The sequence below is a fragment of the Ostrea edulis genome, chromosome 7 (assembly GCF_947568905.1).
Source record: "Ostrea edulis chromosome 7, xbOstEdul1.1, whole genome shotgun sequence".
NCBI classification, from domain to species: Eukaryota; Metazoa; Mollusca; class Bivalvia; order Ostreida; family Ostreidae; genus Ostrea; species Ostrea edulis.
This window is the reverse complement of record NC_079170.1, coordinates 54,450,190-54,470,150: the sequence shown is the minus strand read 5'-3', so window position 1 is coordinate 54,470,150 and position 19,961 is coordinate 54,450,190. Positions and strand designations below refer to the sequence as shown.

Sequence of the window (19,961 nt, the reverse complement as noted above, 5' to 3'; positions counted from 1 at the left end):
AAGAACAGGTCTCCCTCCAGTATCAATAGACACAGTGATATCTCAGGGTGGAAGAACAGGTCTCCCTCCAGAATCAATAGACACAGTGATATCTCAGGGTAGAACATGTCTCCCTCCAGTATCAATAGACACAGTGATATCTCAGGGTAGAACATGTCTCCCTCCAGTATCAATAGACACAGTGATATCTCAGGGTAGAACATGTCTCCCTCCAGTATCAATAGACACAGTGATATCTCAGGGTGGAAGAACATGTCTCCCTCCAGTATCAATAGACAGTGATATCTCAGGGTAGAAGAACATGTCTCCCTCCAGTATCAATAGAGACAGTGATATCTCAGGGTAGAAGAACATGTCTCCCTCCAGTATCAATAGACACAGTGATATCTCAGGGTGGAAGAACATGTCTCCCTCCAGTATCAATAGAGACAGTGATATCTCAGGGTGGAAGAACATGTCTCCCTCCAGTATCAATAGGCACAGTGATATCTCAGGGTAGAAGAACATGTCTCCCTCCAGCATCAATAGATCAGGGTAGAAGAACATGTCTCCCTCCAGAATCAATAGAGACAGTGATATCTCAGGGTAGAAGAACATGTCTCCCTCCAGTATCAATAGAGACAATGATATCTCAGGGTAGAAGAACATGTCTCCCTCCAGTATCAATAGAGACAGTGATATCTCAGGGTAGAAGAACATGTCTCCCTCCAGTATCAATAGAGACAGTGATATCTCAGGGTAGAAGAACATGTCTCCCTCCAGAATCAATAGAGACAGTGATATCTCAGGGTAGAAGAACATGTCTCCCTCCAGTATCAATAGAGACAGTGATATCTCAGGGTAGAAGAACATGTCTCCCTCCAGTATCAATAGAGACAGTGATATCTCAGGGTAGAAGAACATGTCTCCCTCCAGCATCAATAGATCAGGGTAAAAGAACATGTCTCCCTCCAGTATCAATAGAGACAGTGATATCTCAGGGTAGAAGAACATGTCTCCCTCCAGTATCAATAGAGACACAGTGATATCTCATGGTAGAAGAACATGTCTCCCTCCAGTATCAATAGAGACAGTGATATCTCAGAGTAGAAGAACATGTCTCCCTCCAGTATCAATAGACAGTGATATCTCAGGGTAGAAGAACATGTCTCCCTCCAGTATCAATAGAGACAATGACATCTCAGGGTAAAAGAACATGTCTCCCTCCAGTATCAATAGAGACACAGTGATATCTCATGGTAGAAGAACATGTCTCCCTCCAGTATCAATAGAGACAGTGATATCTCAGGGTAGAAGAACATGTCTCCCTCCAGTATCAATAGACAGTGATATCTCAGGGTAGAAGAACATGTCTCCCTCCAGTATCAATAGAGACAATGACATCTCAGGGTAAAAGAACATGTCTCCCTCCATTATCAATAGAGACAGTGATATCTCAGGGTAGAAGAACATGTCTCCCTCCAGTATCAATAGAGACAGTGATATCTCAGGGTAGAAGAACATGTCTCCCTCCAGTATCAATAGACACAGTGATATCTCAGGGTAGAAGAACATGTCTCCCTCCAGTATCAATAGAGACAGTGATATCTCAGGGTAGAAGAACATGTCTCCCTCCAGTATCAATAGACACAGTGATATCTCAGGGTAGAAGAACATGTCTCCCTCCAGTATCAATAGAGACAGTGATATCTCAGGGTAGAAGAACATGTCTCCCTCCAGCATCAATAGATCAGGGTAGAAGAACATGTCTCCCTCCAGAATCAATAGAGACAGTGATATCTCAGGGTAGAAGAACATGTCTCCCTCCAGTATCAATAGAGACAGTGATATCTCAGGGTAGAAGAACATGTCTCCCTCCAGTATCAATAGACACAGTGATATCTCAGGGTAGAAGAACATGTCTCCCTCCAGCATCAATAGATCAGGGTAGAAGAACATGTCTCCCTCCAGAATCAATAGAGACAGTGATATCTCAGGGTAGAAGAACATGTCTCCCTCCAGTATCAATAGAGACAGTGATATCTCAGGGTAGAAGAACATGTCTCCCTCCAGTATCAATAGACACAGTGATATCTCAGGGTAGAAGAACATGTCTCCCTCCAGTATCAATAGAGACACAGTGATATCTCAGGGTAAAAGAACATGTCTCCCTCCAGTATCAATAGAGACAGTGATATCTCAGGGTAGAAGAACATGTCTCCCTCCAGTATCAATAGACACAGTGATATCTCAGGGTAGAAGAACATGTCTCCCTCCAGTATCAATAGAGACACAGTGATATCTCAGGGTAAAAGAACATGTCTCCCTCCAGTATCAATAGAGACAGTGATATCTCAGGGTAGAAGAACATGTCTCCCTCCAGTATCAATAGACAGTGATATCTCAGGGTAGAAGAACATGTCTCCCTCCAGTATCAATAGAGACAGTGATATCTCAGGGTAGAAGAACATGTCTCCCTCCAGCATCAATAGATCAGGGTAGAAGAACATGTCTCCCTCCAGTATCAATAGGCACAGTGATATCTCAGGGTAGAAGAACATGTCTCCCTCCAGTATCAATAGAGACAATGATATCTCAGGGTAAAAGAACATGTCTACCTCCAGTATCAATAGAGACAGTGATATCTCAGGGTAGAAGAACATGTCTCCCTCCAGTATCAATAGAGACACAGTGATATCTCATGGTAGAAGAACATGTCTCCCTCCAGTATCAATAGAGACAGTGATATCTCAGGGTAGAAGAACATGTCTCCCTCCAGTATCAATAGACAGTGATATCTCAGGGTAGAAGAACATGTCTCCTTCCAGTATCAATAGAGACAATGACATCTCAGGGTAAAAGAACATGTCTCCCTCCATTATCAATAGAGACAGTGATATCTCAGGGTAGAAGAACATGTCTCCCTCCAGTATCAATAGAGACAGTGATATCTCAGGGTAGAAGAACTGGTCTCCCTCCAGTATCAATAGAGACACAGTGATATTTCAGGGTAGAAGAACATGTCTCCCTCCAGTATCAATAGAGACACAGCGATATCTCAGGGTAGAAGAACATGTCTCCCTCCAGTTTTTGTTTTAAAATTCCAAAAAATTTAATTGACTTCCTCTGTGGTGTAGAATCATACACGATGTACGATGTAATACAATATAAGTAACGCTATCCTTAATAAGCATCATCACTCTCTTACCTTATAACAATCTCTGGCCCTAGAGCCTGAAACCCTGGTGGAGGGGTAGAGAATTTCACAATTCTGGTTGGATGCTATAAACCTATCAAAACCATACACCCATAATACACGAAAGTAAAAGAAAATGACTTTTTAAAGACACAATACATTCTTACTATATACCCGTTTAGGTCCCATCCTAAAGCCTCACATCCCTAGCTTGGCCCAATTGGCAAGGGTAGGCAATTTCACAGTTCTTGTTGACAGTTACACGCCTTTTATGCCCCTGTAATCAGAGATTTGAGGGCATATAGCTTTGGCTCTGTCTGTCTGTCTGTAAAAACTTGAATCTTGGCCATAACATTTGAATGGATGGTGATAGGGCTTTCATATTTCACATGTCTATTCCTTGTAACAAGAATAACCAAATTTTAGACCTTGTGACCTATACCTTGGGATTTGACCTTTTAAAAATCTCAAGCAAAATAGCATGTGCACAAATTCATTATTCATGTACGATATACACAAAGTCCTAATTAAATCTGTTCATCATTGTTAATACTAGAGGACAAACATACGTGATTCCAGTATAACCCCTCCCCCTTTAAACTTCATTTAGGTTACTGAAGTCAAGCATGCACATCCTTGTTTGATTGGATAATGCTTAATTCGTATAGCTATCTTACATAAATGAAGCAATTTAAATAGAGTGAAATTCATACTACATCCATATTTCCCTTTCTTCATGATCGAAAGTGTTAAGTATTGATGTAATATGGGACTTTCGAGATATGGATCCACTCTGACTTTTATCGCACATTGAACATAATTTGTAGGGCGCATGTCACTTCCGGATTACATTAACAACTAAGTAAACAAGCATGGAATACTTCAATTGCTACCAAATTACCGTTACAGTATTCAAATGCTATTTTTCAAAGAAAGGAATCACTACAACCATTTATAAGAAAATGCTTAAATCATATGACTTGGCGAGGAAAACAAATCTAAGGAATATCTTGAAGATATCGGTAAAACTTCATGCCTTCCATTCCAGGATATGCATTTTAATGCGCCTTTTTCCTTCCATCGAATTTACACCCAGGTACTAAGCACCAATAGTGACTTGGATCGTCAACGTGGGACTGCGCATAGCTCTTTACAGACCGTCTGCTAGCGAAACACCAGTTATATCGATGTCGAATTTGCCTTACAATTGCTTACTATCACGTGACCTCGGTGTATACACGTCAAATCTAATCAGTCATTCCAGCACATCCTGAAAGTTCCGTATTGCAGAAAAGTTTTGTACAGAATTACATGTGAATCATGAATTGACGATTAAAGAAAAGCTCACTTGAGCCTTTGGCTCAGGTGAGCTAATATGGTACCCCACCCACACAAGTCTGCTACTGCTAACACTTATAGGGAGACATTACTGTAATATATTGCAATAGGAAAGGAGACAATTTATGGCTGGACCCCAAGGAATCAAACCAAGGACCCTGCATTACTAGTCAGGTGCTCTAACCACCAAGTTATCTAGGCCGATATCCACGGTACATAAAGCCTTAACTACTGCATAACCAATTCTGAAGTACTTTCTGTTTGGATTGAAATAGTCAGGCAAGTAGAAAGGGTTTCCATACACATCTAATTTCTCCACAAAATCTACCTGGCACAAAGTCTACCAAGCATATAATCTACCTGGCACATAATCTACCTGGCAAAGAATTTACCTGGCACATAATCTATCTGGCACATAATCTACATACATGGAATCAAATCCTAAGGGATCATGTACTTCTAGTATAATATTCTATATTGTATTGATATATTATGAGATTACTGAATCATTAAATCTATATCAGTAAATTATATTTTCAGCCTACTGTTACATTTTGCAGTGGTTGTAAAATTGTCTTTGCTCATACAGAGAACTGTAAAATCTGGGCAAAAAGAATTCATTTCACTACAGTGTACGGAATTACCATGGTGACAGAAATGTAGACATGTGTATCGACTGATATCAGTGAGACATTCTAATTTTTACTGTAATTACTATCTTGACAAAGTTGATTGAAGCCTATTCAAAAGTTTCCATGGAAACATCAAAGAGTGCATAAATAAAAATCGCTTTCTTTGGCTTACCAGTATAAACCCATACAAATTCAAGAGCAAAGTATTTCCAATGTGTTTTTCACAGATGTTGGAGGGGTTATAGTAAAGGAAACTGGAACACCAAGAAAAACCCATAAGTCTGGGTAGGCGACCATATAACACGAGGCTATTCACATGTAAAACTTTGAACCCCCTTCACCCAAGGATACTTTATGCCAAGTTTGGTTGCAATTGGCACAGTGGTTCTGGAGAAGAAGATGATATTGTAAAAAGTTTACAACGATAACAACACCGACGACGGACAAATTTCGAACAGGAAAGCTCACTTAAGGTGAGGTAAAAACCATCACTCATATAAAGAACAAATCTTGGAGGTGAATATTAGATTTCTAGCTGTTGGGATACAAATTAGCTAGCTATAGTATGTGTATGTATTGTTACAATACATGTAGGTGTTTAATAAAATCAAAGACTACATATTGGGTGTTAATATGTAACAGGGTTTCTGTCGAATTAAACAACAAAGTCCTGTATGGGTTCTTAGATGTCGATCACCTCCATTTTATTGCCAGAATCTAAGCTTTAGATATATATGTATGTGTAATGACACTCTGAAACATATCAAACAAATAATTATATTTACAATCATATACATCAAAGTATTGCTTATTTACACAAATTACTTCTTTGAAATATATGTTACCATATGATATTATAAAAGCTTAAAAACACTGATACTATATATTTATGATTTTCTATAATGACTATACAGACATTATTCATTATAATCATAGAATATATCATGAACACCATCATACCATTCTATGGGAATAAGTGATGTGGCAATAATCCCTCATTTAACAAAAATGTCCATGGAGATTGACTGTAAATTATGAAGTTAATAAACTTGCATCATAAAAATATCAAGCATGTATTTAAAAATATACCAAATCTGTGAAACACATAAATTTAACTTATTTCAAGCTAACTGATTTATGCCTCACAAAATATCATTCTCACTGTGCAAGTGCTATGGAATTAAATCTACCAAATTATTACATTTACTGCAAATTAGAAATAATATTAAAGTTAGAAAATAAGCTTACCTTGTTAAAGAAATGATCAGTCAACAGTCAAATATCTGTCAACTAGACAAAGAATGACTGAACACCACCAAGAACTTTTGGAGGGAAAAAGAACTGACCAATAAAACACCAGCTAACAACACTAAAACCAATAGGAACTTCGAACACTTTCAAACCTATTTACAAAAGTTTGATTATAATGACCTAAGGCAAAATTCAATAAATCAGAACAGGTACTGCCTGTTCTACTTGGATGAGCATAAAACACATCTCAATGTAGTGGTTATTCAGATAATGTTTAATTTGAAATCTATATACAAATTTGTGTAGATTTATTAATTCAAATCAATTAATAAACACTATTACACCCTTCCCCTCCTTTTAAAATGACTTCCACGTCATTTAAAGGAAGACTTACCCTCTGTCATGTAGTGTTGAAATAATGAAAAAAATGCATGATAATTTATCAAAAATAAAAACTCAGAATTTTTCGGTAAACATTTTTAAAAGAGCTTTCGACATTTCTTTGTCCATCATTCTCAACTGAGAAGCCATTTCTTTAAAACACATTGCCTTATCTTCAATTCGGGTTGCTGAGACGTTTGTAGACTACAGGCATAATGTTCCATCCATTGCGGCTTCTTTCTGATTCTTGTCGACTTTCTAGGCAAATCGGTCTCATTATCATCATCTTGGTTCATGATCATCATCATCATGTTCATCAGGAACCTCAGCTACAGGTTCATGTAAATCATCCATATGAGAACTGCTGGAATCAAGATCATCAGGTAGTTCCTGAGTACTCTGATTGGGAGCGTCCTCCCCTGATCCGTCCTCCAGGAACTCAACACCACTCTGATCGTCACCAGTAATAGTGTGAGTACTATCTGCAACATCCTCAGACAGTGCATCACTAAATGGTACAGGGCATTCCACTGTAACATACATGCTGTCTGCATCAACATCAGATCCTTCCAACTGATCCTGAATGGCAGATCTCTTTTCTCTATCTTGAGACTTTTCACTTCTCTTGGTTCTAAATCTAGGTGCTGGAACAGGTGAAGATAACTTGGAACCAATGGGCAATAATAAATTCCTATGTAGAATTCTGATTCTGCCTTGGCCATCTTCTCGTCTCACCTTATAAACCGGAATTGAAACATTTGGCTGACTAATGATGATGTAGGGATTTTCCTCCCATTTATCCTGAATTTTGTGTTTCCCATCAAAACTGACAACCTTAACTAAAACTTGATCTCCTTCATTTAAGATTACTCCTCTTATCTTGGTGTCATAATGCAACTTCTGTTTCGTTTGAGAATTCTTAATTGCTGTTTCAGCTTGATGATATGCATTTCTGAGATTTTCCTGTAGGGTTTCAATGTATGAAGAAGTCAATTTAAATTGGCAATTTCGCTCGATTCCAAAAATGAGATCTACAGGAAGATTTGGTTCTCGCCCAAACATCAAATAATATGGAGAGAATCCTGTCGAATCATGTACAGTACAGTTGTACGCATGTACTAATGGAGAGACATGTTTTTTCCAATCATGTTTCTGTTCTGGATCCAAAGTGCCTAACATAGAAAGAATGGTTCTGTTAAAGCGTTCTGTTATTCCGTTGCCCATGGGATGATATGGTGTAGTTCTGGATTTGGATATCCCAGTAATTTGGCATAATTCTTTAATCAAATTACTACAGAAGTTCACTCCTTGATCTGAATGAAGTTTCTGCGGCAGACCATAATGGATGATGAAGTTGTTAAAAATTGCCTCAACAGTAGTCTTTGCTGTTTGATTCTTCGTTGGTACTGCTACTGCATATTTGGTAAAATGGTCTGTCAAGACTAATATGTTCTGTATGTTTCCTTTGGATGGTTTTAATGTCATGTAGTCCATACAAACTAACTCTAAAGGTTGAGTAGTTGTGATGTTTACTAATGATGCTTTCTGGTTGTTAGGTGTCTTGAACTTGATGTATCTCTCACACTCGTCAACCCACTTCAATACATCTGTGTGCATCCTTGGCCAGTAAAATCTACTTCGGACTAAAGCTATAGTTTTGTCTCTGCCTGGATGACCCATATCGTTGTGCAAATAGTGCAGGATCACAGGACTAAATGTATGTGGCACAACATATTGTTGATGACAGGTACCATCTGCATTCTGTGTCTCTCTAATAAGTATGTCATCTTTCATCTTCAGCTTCTTAAAGTTTTGATCAAAGTGTTAATATTTATGACCAAAAAACAAAACCAGGAAAAAGAAAATTCAAAAGCCATTTTATTTTTCATATTTCATTTGAATAGGAGGACATCGAACAGCACCTTCGAAAATATAATTGCGTTCTACTGAACAATTTTTGACAAATACACGCATTATTTTCCTCACTCTAATTAACACAAGATTCTTCCACAAAATGCCTATGACCACGATAAAGTTACATGTAAATGAATTATGCATTTTCCATAGCATGTCAGTTTTCAATTGTCTTTGATCTCAATGAGTATTTTTATATAAAAAGTTAAAATTGTAACTTTTAGAAAAATATTCTATAAAAATCAGGGGACTAAATCCTAAAAGGTCGATGACGTCGTTCCAAAAAAGCGACCGTCGGAAGATAGCGTCAGAGTTAACAATGCAATATTGTAACGTTATTTTCTCAATATCAGCAACAAGTAAATGGTACATGTTATATATGAATGAAACGAGAAAATTATCACCTTTCTACCTGCAAAATATGATCGGTTTTTGAAGCGCGGCCAATTTTGGCCAATAACGTCCCTTGTTCTTCATGTATGAATAGAATTTATATATGTGATGAAACATGGGTACATTTCTATGAACAAGAAAGTAACAAAGTTCAATTTGGAAGCATCCATCCTCTCCATCACCACTGAAATCTTGCCATTAGATTTGGTACAAGCCAATCTACAATATTTATATTGTGAACATATTATATAAGCTACAACAACTACACTGGCTGCCGGTAAATCAACATGTTGTCTTTAAAGTGCTGACAACCATACATAAATCACTACACTCTTTCTCAGCACCAGCATACATGAGAGAGTTATGTCCTGTTTACCAGCCACATAGGACCTTGAGATCATCATCCGACCAATGGCAACTGGTTGTGAAGAAGTCATCAAACAAATACGGTACAAGAGCCATAAAAACACTAGGTGCACAATTGTGGAATAAACTGCCACTGGAACTTCGAGAGCTTGAAGCACATGGAGCATTCTGAAAGAACCTAAAAACACTCTTGTTCAAGCGTGAATATGCCCTGTGAATGTAAAATTCAGTGCAATATCAAGGATTCCATGTGCAAGCTCTTCCAAAATGAATTTTGATCCAGCATATGAATACCTGTATGCCAATTGTATCTTGGCAACTCAAAGTCAACCACTTCGTGATTTTACTACCATGTTTTTTTTTTAATTCTTTCTATTGTTTTATCATTTTCTTTATAGCTCTTGCAGGTCTTTTATTAGTATATTATCAATGATTATTAGCACAAACATTGTACAGTGCATAGAAACGATAGGTAATTTTGTGCTTTATAAATGAATAAAATAATAATAATTATATATCTTCACAAAATCTTTTTCAACAAAACAGGCATTCTGTTTCAACTGAAATGCAAAGAGTTGACCACACTAAAATCCTCTGCAGATTTCAACTCAGCCAGGACATTCCATCAAATATTGAAGTCTATCGCTAACCTACAACAACTACAAAAGCCGTCACACAGTAAAGGCTGTGACTTAATTGTGTGGCTCCAAATAAGGCACTTGTATTTACATCTGATTTATATCCTGGTTCCATTTCTGACACAGCCTTAGTAGAGGACTCCAAAGCCTTTGACCAATTACAGCCTGGAGATCTCATTCTTGCAGATAAAGGATTTCACATTTTTCGACAAACCCCCCATAGGGGCATCATTAAAAATCCCACCATTCTTGTCAAGATCGAAATCTCCTTTCACCAAAGAAGCTAAATTGTATTATAAAATTGGATGTAGCAGAATCCATGTTGAGAGAGCGAATCAAAGGATAAAAAACAATGAAATAATGAAATCCTCAACCATATTCCAGATTAGCACAGACATTTAACACGGGTATATTGTGCTGCTGTTTAGTTAATGTTCAGGCTGACCTCTTCTAAAAGAAGTACAACAGGAGACTGGGTCAAAGACATATCAAAGGTTTATACGACATATTAATAGGATATTATCGAAGGAATAACAAGAGGCCCATGAACCACATCGCTCCCCTGAGTCACCTTGGCCCTGTATTTGACAATTAAACTTGAATCTGCACTATGTCAGAAATCTTTCATGTAAATGTAAACTTTTCTGGCCCAGTGGTTCTTGAGAAGATTTCAAAGATTTTCCCTACATATTTGTGTGTAAAACTTTTATCTCCTATTGTGGCCCCATCCATCCCCCGGGGGCCATTGATCTGAACAAACTTGAATCTACTTTATACCAGGAAGTAAACCTCCACTCTCATAGCCCAGCAGTTCTTGAGAAGAAAGCTTTTAAAGATTTTCCCTATATATTTGCTTGTAAAACTTTGATCCCCTATTTTGGCCTCACCCTAACCCTGAGGGCCATGATTTGAACAAACTTGAATCTTCATTATGTCAGTAAGCTTTCATGTAAATCTCAGTTTTTCTGGCTCAGTGGTTCTTGAGAAGAAGATTTTTAAAGATTTTTTCTGTATATTAATATGTAAAACTTTGATCCCCTATTGTGGCCCCATCCAACCCCCGGGGGACATTATTTGAACAAACTTGAATCTGCACTATGTCAGGAAGCTTTCATGTAAATTTCAGCTTTTCTGGCCCCGTGGTTCTTGAGAAGATTTTTAAATGACCTCACCCTATTTTTGCATTTTTGTGATAATCTACCCCTTGAAAGGGACATGGCCCTTTGTTTGAACAAACTTGAAAGCCCTTCACCCAAGGATGCTTTGTGGCAAGTTTGGTTGAAATTGGCCAAGCAGTTCTTGAGAAGAAGTCGAAAATGTGAAAAGTTTACGCTGACAAAGACGACGACAGACAATGGACAAATTTTGATCAGAAAAGCTCACTTGGCTCAGGTGAGCTAAAAGGTGAGGAAAACTGATTGGCACTGAAGGATGGATAGACGGATGGAGTGCAAACCTAAATTACCCTTTGATTTCTTTAGTGGGGGACTAATAAACAAAATTTTATTTAGAATGTGTTACATATAAACACTTTATGCTAAGTTTGGCTCCTCACGATTCTGGAGTCAGAACCACTAGCCTGGGATCATGAAATCCCTGCTCTACATGACTATATATACATTTTAATGTGCACTTGTAGAGAAGATTTTTGAAAATTGGTAAATTATTGCCCTATCCCTATGGCCCCATGAGTATGATAAAATGCTTTCTTTGTTGTTTTATAAGATGATGAAGGTAGCAATTTAATTGAACATTTTTAACTTTTTAATAACTGATATTCCAATTCTTTTCAAATTTGGTATGCAGCATCTTTGGGACAAGGGGGACATAAATTGTAAATTTCAGGACCCTCTTCCCCTGTAAAGGGGAAAGCGCAAGGTTTATTCATATTCCTAAATTGAATGATGTCCTTTGTGTTTAACCCGCCCACTTTGTTTATCATTATTCATGCAGGAGTACTATGATGAAAACTGCATGCATGCTTGTTATAAGCTAAGGTTTAAAATTCAGTTGATTTTTCAGCATTCCTAATGACAAAAAACAAAGGGAACAATCAAAACTATAATTCAGAAACCATCGTCTGTGGCGTCTATACAGTGGAGCCTCGTTAATCCGGACACTTTGGTTCCCAGCAAAATCGTACGAATAAATGAAGCGTCCAGATAATTGAATCGCATATTTTCTACCTTTGTATAAGTAACCAATACGTGCCTACTTTATTGATGCATAGTGAATTAAACACATTATATCATTGGATTTAACCATTTGCATTAGTAAATAAATTATGATAATGTTAACATTTACATGTATTTCAAAGCACTAAAATTTAATGTACGTGTTCAGTGTATTTGCCTGTGTTTACATTGTACATACATATGACCCCTACATATAAATATACAAAACTGTGAACCGTATGCACTAAAACAAATAATGAAGCACTTTATGTAACTATAGGTAAATAAATCATTAGTAACTAACATAATCATTTACACTTCAAACATTTTATCACAAATTTACTTCTTAAAGAGGCCAGTAATTTCCATCTGTCACGATTCACGGGTTCGGCGGTCTGTTAAAACAATCTTCACCGTCCAAAGTTGATATAAGAATTTTGTGATTATCATGTCAGTTGACAACATTCTTTAACCAAAATTCAATCTGCCAGAGTTCATATTTCTTATTCTATAATTATCCAAGACAATATCGGGAGAACAAAATCATTTAAGCTCGTAATATCAAGACCTACTACTGCTTTGACCTAGACACGCGCACCTATTATTTTCATGATGCGATAATAACGGAACAAAACTCGGGTGAAACTAACATTACAGTTACATACAGAATTTAATTGTCATTTTCCTTAACATGGTAATTTTATCACTTCTACCCAGAGTTTAAAAATTCGAAAGCAATAAAGCTCTACAACATCGTAACAAGAATCAATCGTACACAGGTACATTCTACATGCGTGACATTCTAAACGTTAAAAACTTATACTACATATACATGTGCATGAACATTCATGTATATTTCAGGCAACGAAATTAAGGGGAAATACTTGCTAAATGCGAGTTCAAAATTGAATTTGCGAGTAAAAAATCACAAGTGATCGCAACTTTTTGCGAGTGAAAAAACCCCGATCTTTTCCCCAGATTTCCTCGGTTTATTGGCTGCACTTTGAAGTTTACAATAATTTTGTCTTGTGCATAGAAACGCTTTACAGGATGAATATACAAGTATTGAAAAAGTAAACGTGGATCGAATAAATAACTAAGGCCAAGGTCATCTCATCAGTCAGTGATGTCGAAGATGACCTACTTCATACACACTTCGGACGTCTCAGAGACGTCTGATTTAAATAGCAAGCATACTGATCTCGTCCGTGTATACATGAAACAACACATGACAGTGTGTCACCGTTTCACGCGGTGTCCTTCTGTACTCTATAGTCAAACACTTCGAGTTCGCAGGGTTTTCTTTTCAACTAGAATTTTTTTAGATGAAATTTCCAAAAGTTTTGAACATATAGTTTGAATTGGCGCAAACAGTCTTCAAGATTTCAATCCACATGATGTTGTAAATAGGTGGTAGATCTCTGGACAGCGAGTACGCCGCACAAGTGTACCCTATGACCCTCACCATGTATGTTGTCTGATAATTCATTGAATTTTAAATGAAAAAATTCGCAATCTTATTTTTATTATTGCTCTTTAAAGGAGATTTTAAAAAAAATTCCCAAAATTTTGATAAAGAGACATGCTTGTTTTCTTAAATTCATGTAAAACAGTAATTGATTGAAAAATGCTAGTAAAAGCTCAATTTTGCTAGTTGGAAAATAATCCACTAGCTAAAATTTGCTAGTGGTGAAAAAAGTTAATTTCGATCCCTGATATTTCACGCCAATCAACAGTATAAAATCCAGAATCTACACTCTTTAGATTTGAATAAGCCGATATCAATTTACGAATCAGTACAACTGATATGTGTAGCAATTAAAAAAATTATCATTATGGAATGATGTTTAATTTAGTAACACTATTAGGGTATTGATCAAGACTATAAAAATAATATGCTACAGATTTATTTACAAAATTCAACACTAAACACGCAATAAAAATCTTATGTGCGAAAATTGGCAATACAATGTCTCGATCGGCACGTGCTATCTAACGGACTTATAAGCACATACCACCTAATTGGAGGGAGGTGTTGACAGGGTACAGGTAATCGCTTCAATTAGACAGTTTGGCTTGTTTTCTTTATAATTTATGCCTTGCTAGAAGTGTCCGACACAAACCTTCCCTAAACAAAATTACCGTCCGGATTAACGGTACAATTTTCAAAGCAATATAACGTTTTGTAGTAAAAAGTGACCGTCCGGATCCGGAACGCGAATTTCCGGATTAATGATGCAAAATAATGTATAAAAATTTCATTCCCTAGAAAAATCGTCCGGAAGGTGAAGCGTCCGGATTAATGGCATACGGATTACCGAGGCTCCACTGTATATCAAATTTGAACTTTTGAACAGTAGAATTGCTTTGGTTGACCAGTAACCACTGAAAAAGGGGCCGAGTCCAATAGCTCTTTCACCTCATCCTTTATCATTACTACAGTAACTTGATCCACAGAGTTCAATACCTTATAAACGTCTATTTAAAAAAACATAAGGTGTTGTACAATAAATTGAGTTGGAAGCATTTCTTTTGCTCTGATTATCCACGCCTGTCAACAAGATGTAATCCAACTCTTCACAACAAATTACTGTAGTAATAATACATATTTACAATTACATTGTTCTTTTCCTCAAGAAAATCTTGCTTATGAAATTTTTGATAATAACATGAACATACCATGAAAGACTTATATAATTACTTACATGTATATATATTGTTTTTACTGCTCTCGGTACTCAAGAAATGCCTTTTATGCATCATATTTTAATTATAATGATGCTTTACCATGCAGATGTTTACGTACGTCATCAAAAAGTGGTCTCAAATTGTGTGGGGAACACTGATAAACTGGCCATTCTGAATGGTTGGATGACCTTTTTCAGAGGTTAGCAGTGTCTGCTGCACTATAGCTTATATATGGATATGGGCATAATACATTTGAATTGTAGATAATACCCAAGAGTTTCCAGCTAATGTTTGGAAAACTTCAAATAATTTTAGAGGACGCCCCATCATGTCATTTGATGGTTATCATGAAGAAATTAAAAATGTCTATTGTTCACATTTAATAACTGACCATTTTGGTCCCTCTCTGATACCAAAACCCCTATCCCTGGGATCATCAAATTTACAATTTCGGTAAAGGACTACCTGTTTTTTCTAAATATCCATTTAGTTTCAATAACACTAAAGAAGATGTTATTTAAGTGTTTTACATATAAACACTCTATCCCAAGTTTGGCCCCGCCCTGGGGTCAGAACCCCTACCCCGGGGATCTTGAAAGTTACAATCTTGGTTCGCCCCTCATGCGGGAGGCCGGGGTTTGAATTCCGGCCGCGACAGACCGAAGTCGTTAAAACAGGTAGTGACAGTTCCATCGCCACCCGCTCGGCATCAGGTGTGAATGTCACAGGTCCTTGGAGGTGATCTTAAAAACGGATGACCCGTGTCACAGTAGGTGTGGCACGCTAAAGAACCCTCACTGCTCAATGACCATAAGTGCCTAGCATAGGCCTAAATTTGAAGCCCTTCACCGGTCTTGGTGACATCTCCATATGACTGAAAAATTCTCGAGCAAGATGTTAAATAAGATACAATCAATCCTACTTTACATCACTATGGATTTAGTTTTTCTTAGACGACTGTGCAGTTGTAGAGAAGAAGATTTTTGAAAATTGGTCAATTTTGGGCAGTTTTTGCCCCGCCCCTAGGGCCCCATGGGTGATGGAGTCCTGAAATGTACAATTTATGTCCCTCTTGTCCCAAAGATGCTCCATGCCAAATATGAAAAGAATTGGACCTGCAGTTATCAAGAAGAAGTAAAAAATGTTCATTGCAATTGTTAACGCACGAAGGATGACTGACGACGGATGACAACGGACGACAACCAATTGCAATAGGTCACCTGAGTTTACTCAGGTGACCTAAAAATGTCTATTGTTCACACATTTAATAACTGACCATTTTGGCCCCACCCTGAAACCAAAACCCCTACCCCTGGGATCATCAAATTTACAATTTTGGCAAAGGACTACCTGCTCTTTCTAAATATCTATTTAGTTTCAATATAGTATCAACAGCACAAAAGAAGATGTTATTTAAGTGTTTTACACATAAACACCATTCAGATTTAATTTGCATTAACTTAGTCGTTTAAAGAGACACTACAGCTCATTTTGCGCAAAAATCATTAAATGACAATTTTCCCAGCGCTTTTTCAATTTTTGTTGCATTGTTGAATGTATGAACTTTGCGAAAATAACACTTATCTAAAGTCAAAAATTCTCGTTTTAACGTAAAATTTAATACTTTTTGATGGCCTATACAAAAAATATCGAGTCTCCTCCTTTCGGTCTTCAGACGCATGCGCACAGACAGTAAACAGTGCAGCATGTCGTCCAGTGAGAGGAAGTGTAGTGGACAGATAGATCCAGAATTTTGACAGATTCTGTAAGAAAAGAGGTAAAAATAAAATGAGATAAAACTGATATGTGAAATAAAATTGACCTTGCGATCAGTATGACTGTTGGAAAACAAAAGGCTAGGAGAAACGATTATAACTCAGTGGCGGATCTAGCTAGGATTTCCGAAGGGGAATGAGAAAGTCAAATATTAGCCAAAGTAATCGGCTTTCTGGGTGCAAAATTTGGATTTTCACTCACAATTTGTGGCGAGAGGGAGGGGGATCCTGCCCCCCCCCCCCCCCCCCCCCTAAATCTGCCATTGGGACTAGCCGCGAAGACACTGCTTTTTAAAAGTAAACTTGTGCTATTTTTATCTGAACACACACGTGTTAGTTGTAAAAACATCCGTCAATTGGAACATGAAAGGGCTTCTGTTGAAACAATGATTTATATAATTACTTATTATAAGGAGCAGGGAATAATCTTATACTTGAAAGGTGAGTGTGAACCCCCTTGAAGGGGAATTTAAATAATTTCCTACACAACACCTTTGCTGTCATTCAAAACCACGTGATGTAAATAAGCATTCAATAGTCTGAGTCAGCATGAAGAAACCTTTGAATTCCGGACGATCTTCAAAGCGCATTTGAGAGTAAATTGATGCATCCCAATTGTTCAAAATTGTCAGTATCGATATGTCATTTATCATTTTATCAATACGTGTTTTAAAAAACACTTTATTAAAATGTGGAAAATGAGCTGTAGTGTCTCTTTAATGCAAATTAAATTCTTTGTGTGAACAAGGCATTAGTATATGCACACTTAGCTGCTATAACATGACATGCGCCTACAGTATTTAAATTGATTTTGTCTACAATTAAATTATAATACTTAAGATGGGTGTGAATTTCAGTGCGATTATCTACAGATTACAATACTTAAGATGGGTGGGAATTTCAGTGTGATTGTCACTGTTGACTGCATCATACATTTCTTAAGATATTCAACATGTTTCAACAAATTAACAGTCAACTGAACTGTAAAATCTCAATGATTAAAGTACTCAAGCACGGTAGTAACACACTCACTAGTGTGTGATGTATCTCTCATAGAGCGCCGCTGAGTTTATCACCCACGTCAGTTCCCGGTCTAAAACGAACCTTAGCACTCTCTTTATCACAGCCTTACTCTTCCTCATTTACTCTCTTTGGCCCAGTAAGCTATGGTCAGCTTCATGACTGTCACTTTCTCAGCTGCCCAAAAGTAAATTTCCTCAATTTCTTGCAGATAATACATGTATGCCAAGACTTACATCTAGCAGGTGTACCAAGTTTGAGGTTTATCAAGCAATACATGTAGGTTCTCAAGATATTGAGCATACAACACTTAAGTCTACTGATTGACAGGTGCAAACCCATATGCCCTTTTTTAGAAGGGGGACTTAAAAACAAATTTTAATAGTCAATCATAATGGTTCCAACATTCTTGCTGAACATATTTTTGAAATACTGTAACTAATTAGAATGCATACTAATTAAGATTTTGGGAAGTGACATGACGAAAAAGGTTATAAAACATCAACTGAATGCAGATAATGATTAAACATATTTTACTCTGGAGATTCCATCAAATTACATGCCTTAGGGTTTGATGAATATGTCTTACAAATTCTCCTTGAGAGTAATAATGAATCTCATCTCAATCAAAACAGACTCTCCGGTCATTAGCAACAAATATGAACTTCAAATGCTTCTCCATTAGGAAAATATAAATATATATGGTACAACACTTTCTTGATTTCTATCTTAATATAGCCTACAGCTCTGCTTGTACATCATCTCTATCCTGTCTTAATAATCCTCCAGTTAATGACACACAGTTTGATCAAGAGCAATCTTCTGTCATGTATAAGATTCCAGTGTTTCTTACAGACTTTTGAAATAAGTACAATTTCCTTTATTTTTCTAAGTGACCTTGACTGTCCAGCTGACTGAACCCTTTTCCTAAGTATGTCTCTTCTTGTGACATGACCAAAACAATTTCCACTCCAAACTGCTTTGCTGTAGTTATAATCAAGCTGTGGAGATTGAACCATGTATCCAGAAGTACACCTGAAGTGTTTGTGAAGTATGACAATGAACCCGATGACAGTGATTTGAACCACGACCCCCCGGGAGCCTTGGTTTGAACAAACTTCAATCTGCTCTACATGGCGATGTTTGCATATTAATAGGAGTATCTGTGGCCCTGCAGTTATTGAAAAGAAGATTTTTCCTACTTAATCCTATGTAAAACTTTGATAACTTATTATGGCCCCATCCTACCCCAGGGGAACACTATTTGAATCTGCACTACCTGGGAATGCATGCCTATTGATATGATTAATTATGGACCTGTTGTTCTTGAGAAATTAAATCAAGATTTATCCTATATATCCCACTTTAAAAGTTTGATCCCTTATTGTGGATTTTAACAAAATTGAATCTACACTATATAAGGGAGCATTCATACAGATTTCATTTTTTTTTTTTTTTTTTTTTGGTTTACTGACCCCACCCTATTTTTGCTTTTTCTTGATATATCTCCCCTTTGGAGGGAGCATGGCTCTTCATTTGATCAAAGAATCCCCTTCGTCCAAGGATAATTTGTGCCAAGTTTGATTGAAATTAGCCTAGTGGTTCTTGAGAAGATTTTTAAAAGATTGCCACAAAATTTTACTAATTCTTAATTATCTCCACTTCAAATAGGGCATGGCACTTCATCTGAACAAACTTAAATCCTCTTTACCCAAGCATGCTTTGAAGCAAGTTTGGCCAAAATTAGCCCTGTGGTGATTTACGGACAGAAGGATGGACAAAAAGTTATCAGAATAGCTCACAGAAGACACTTGAGCTTAAATTCAGCCCATGTAAGCAAAACGTACTTTGACATCATATTCCAGAAAAGGAATCAATTTTGGAAAAACATAATTTTAATTTTAGTTTCTCACTACATCTATTTAAACATGCATGGATATCAGTGAATTTAAGAAAAATCAAAGCTTTGATTCAAAGCCAAAAGTAGCTTTAGTTGAACCCAGTCCTTTCAAATCTGTATTAAAGTTAATCTGGTTTACTATAAAATTATGGAAATGAAATATAATTATTCAAGCAAACTCTCATGCAGTCCTGTATCTATGAGATTAATAGTAATCAAAGTGACAGTTACCCATATGACTCCATTATCATACATATACCAAGATCAACCAATTTCTTCCTCCCTGTGAAGATAAAGAAAAATATCATAAAAATAT

At 36.9% G+C, this 19,961-nt stretch overlaps 1 protein-coding gene across 1 annotated transcript in view; it reads right to left on the bottom strand.

The window, feature by feature from the left end:
* Window positions 1-19,961, bottom strand: part of LOC125653646 (uncharacterized) — a 276,533-nt gene that overhangs the window by 246,367 nt on the left and 10,205 nt on the right. Inside the window, exons 2-3 of the mRNA XM_056145758.1 lie at window positions 19,877-19,928; window positions 3,350-3,452 (exon numbers count right to left, since the gene is read on the bottom strand). The gene's annotated coding sequence lies outside the window, so the exon portion shown is untranslated. The remainder of the gene's footprint in view (window positions 1-3,349; window positions 3,453-19,876; window positions 19,929-19,961) is intronic.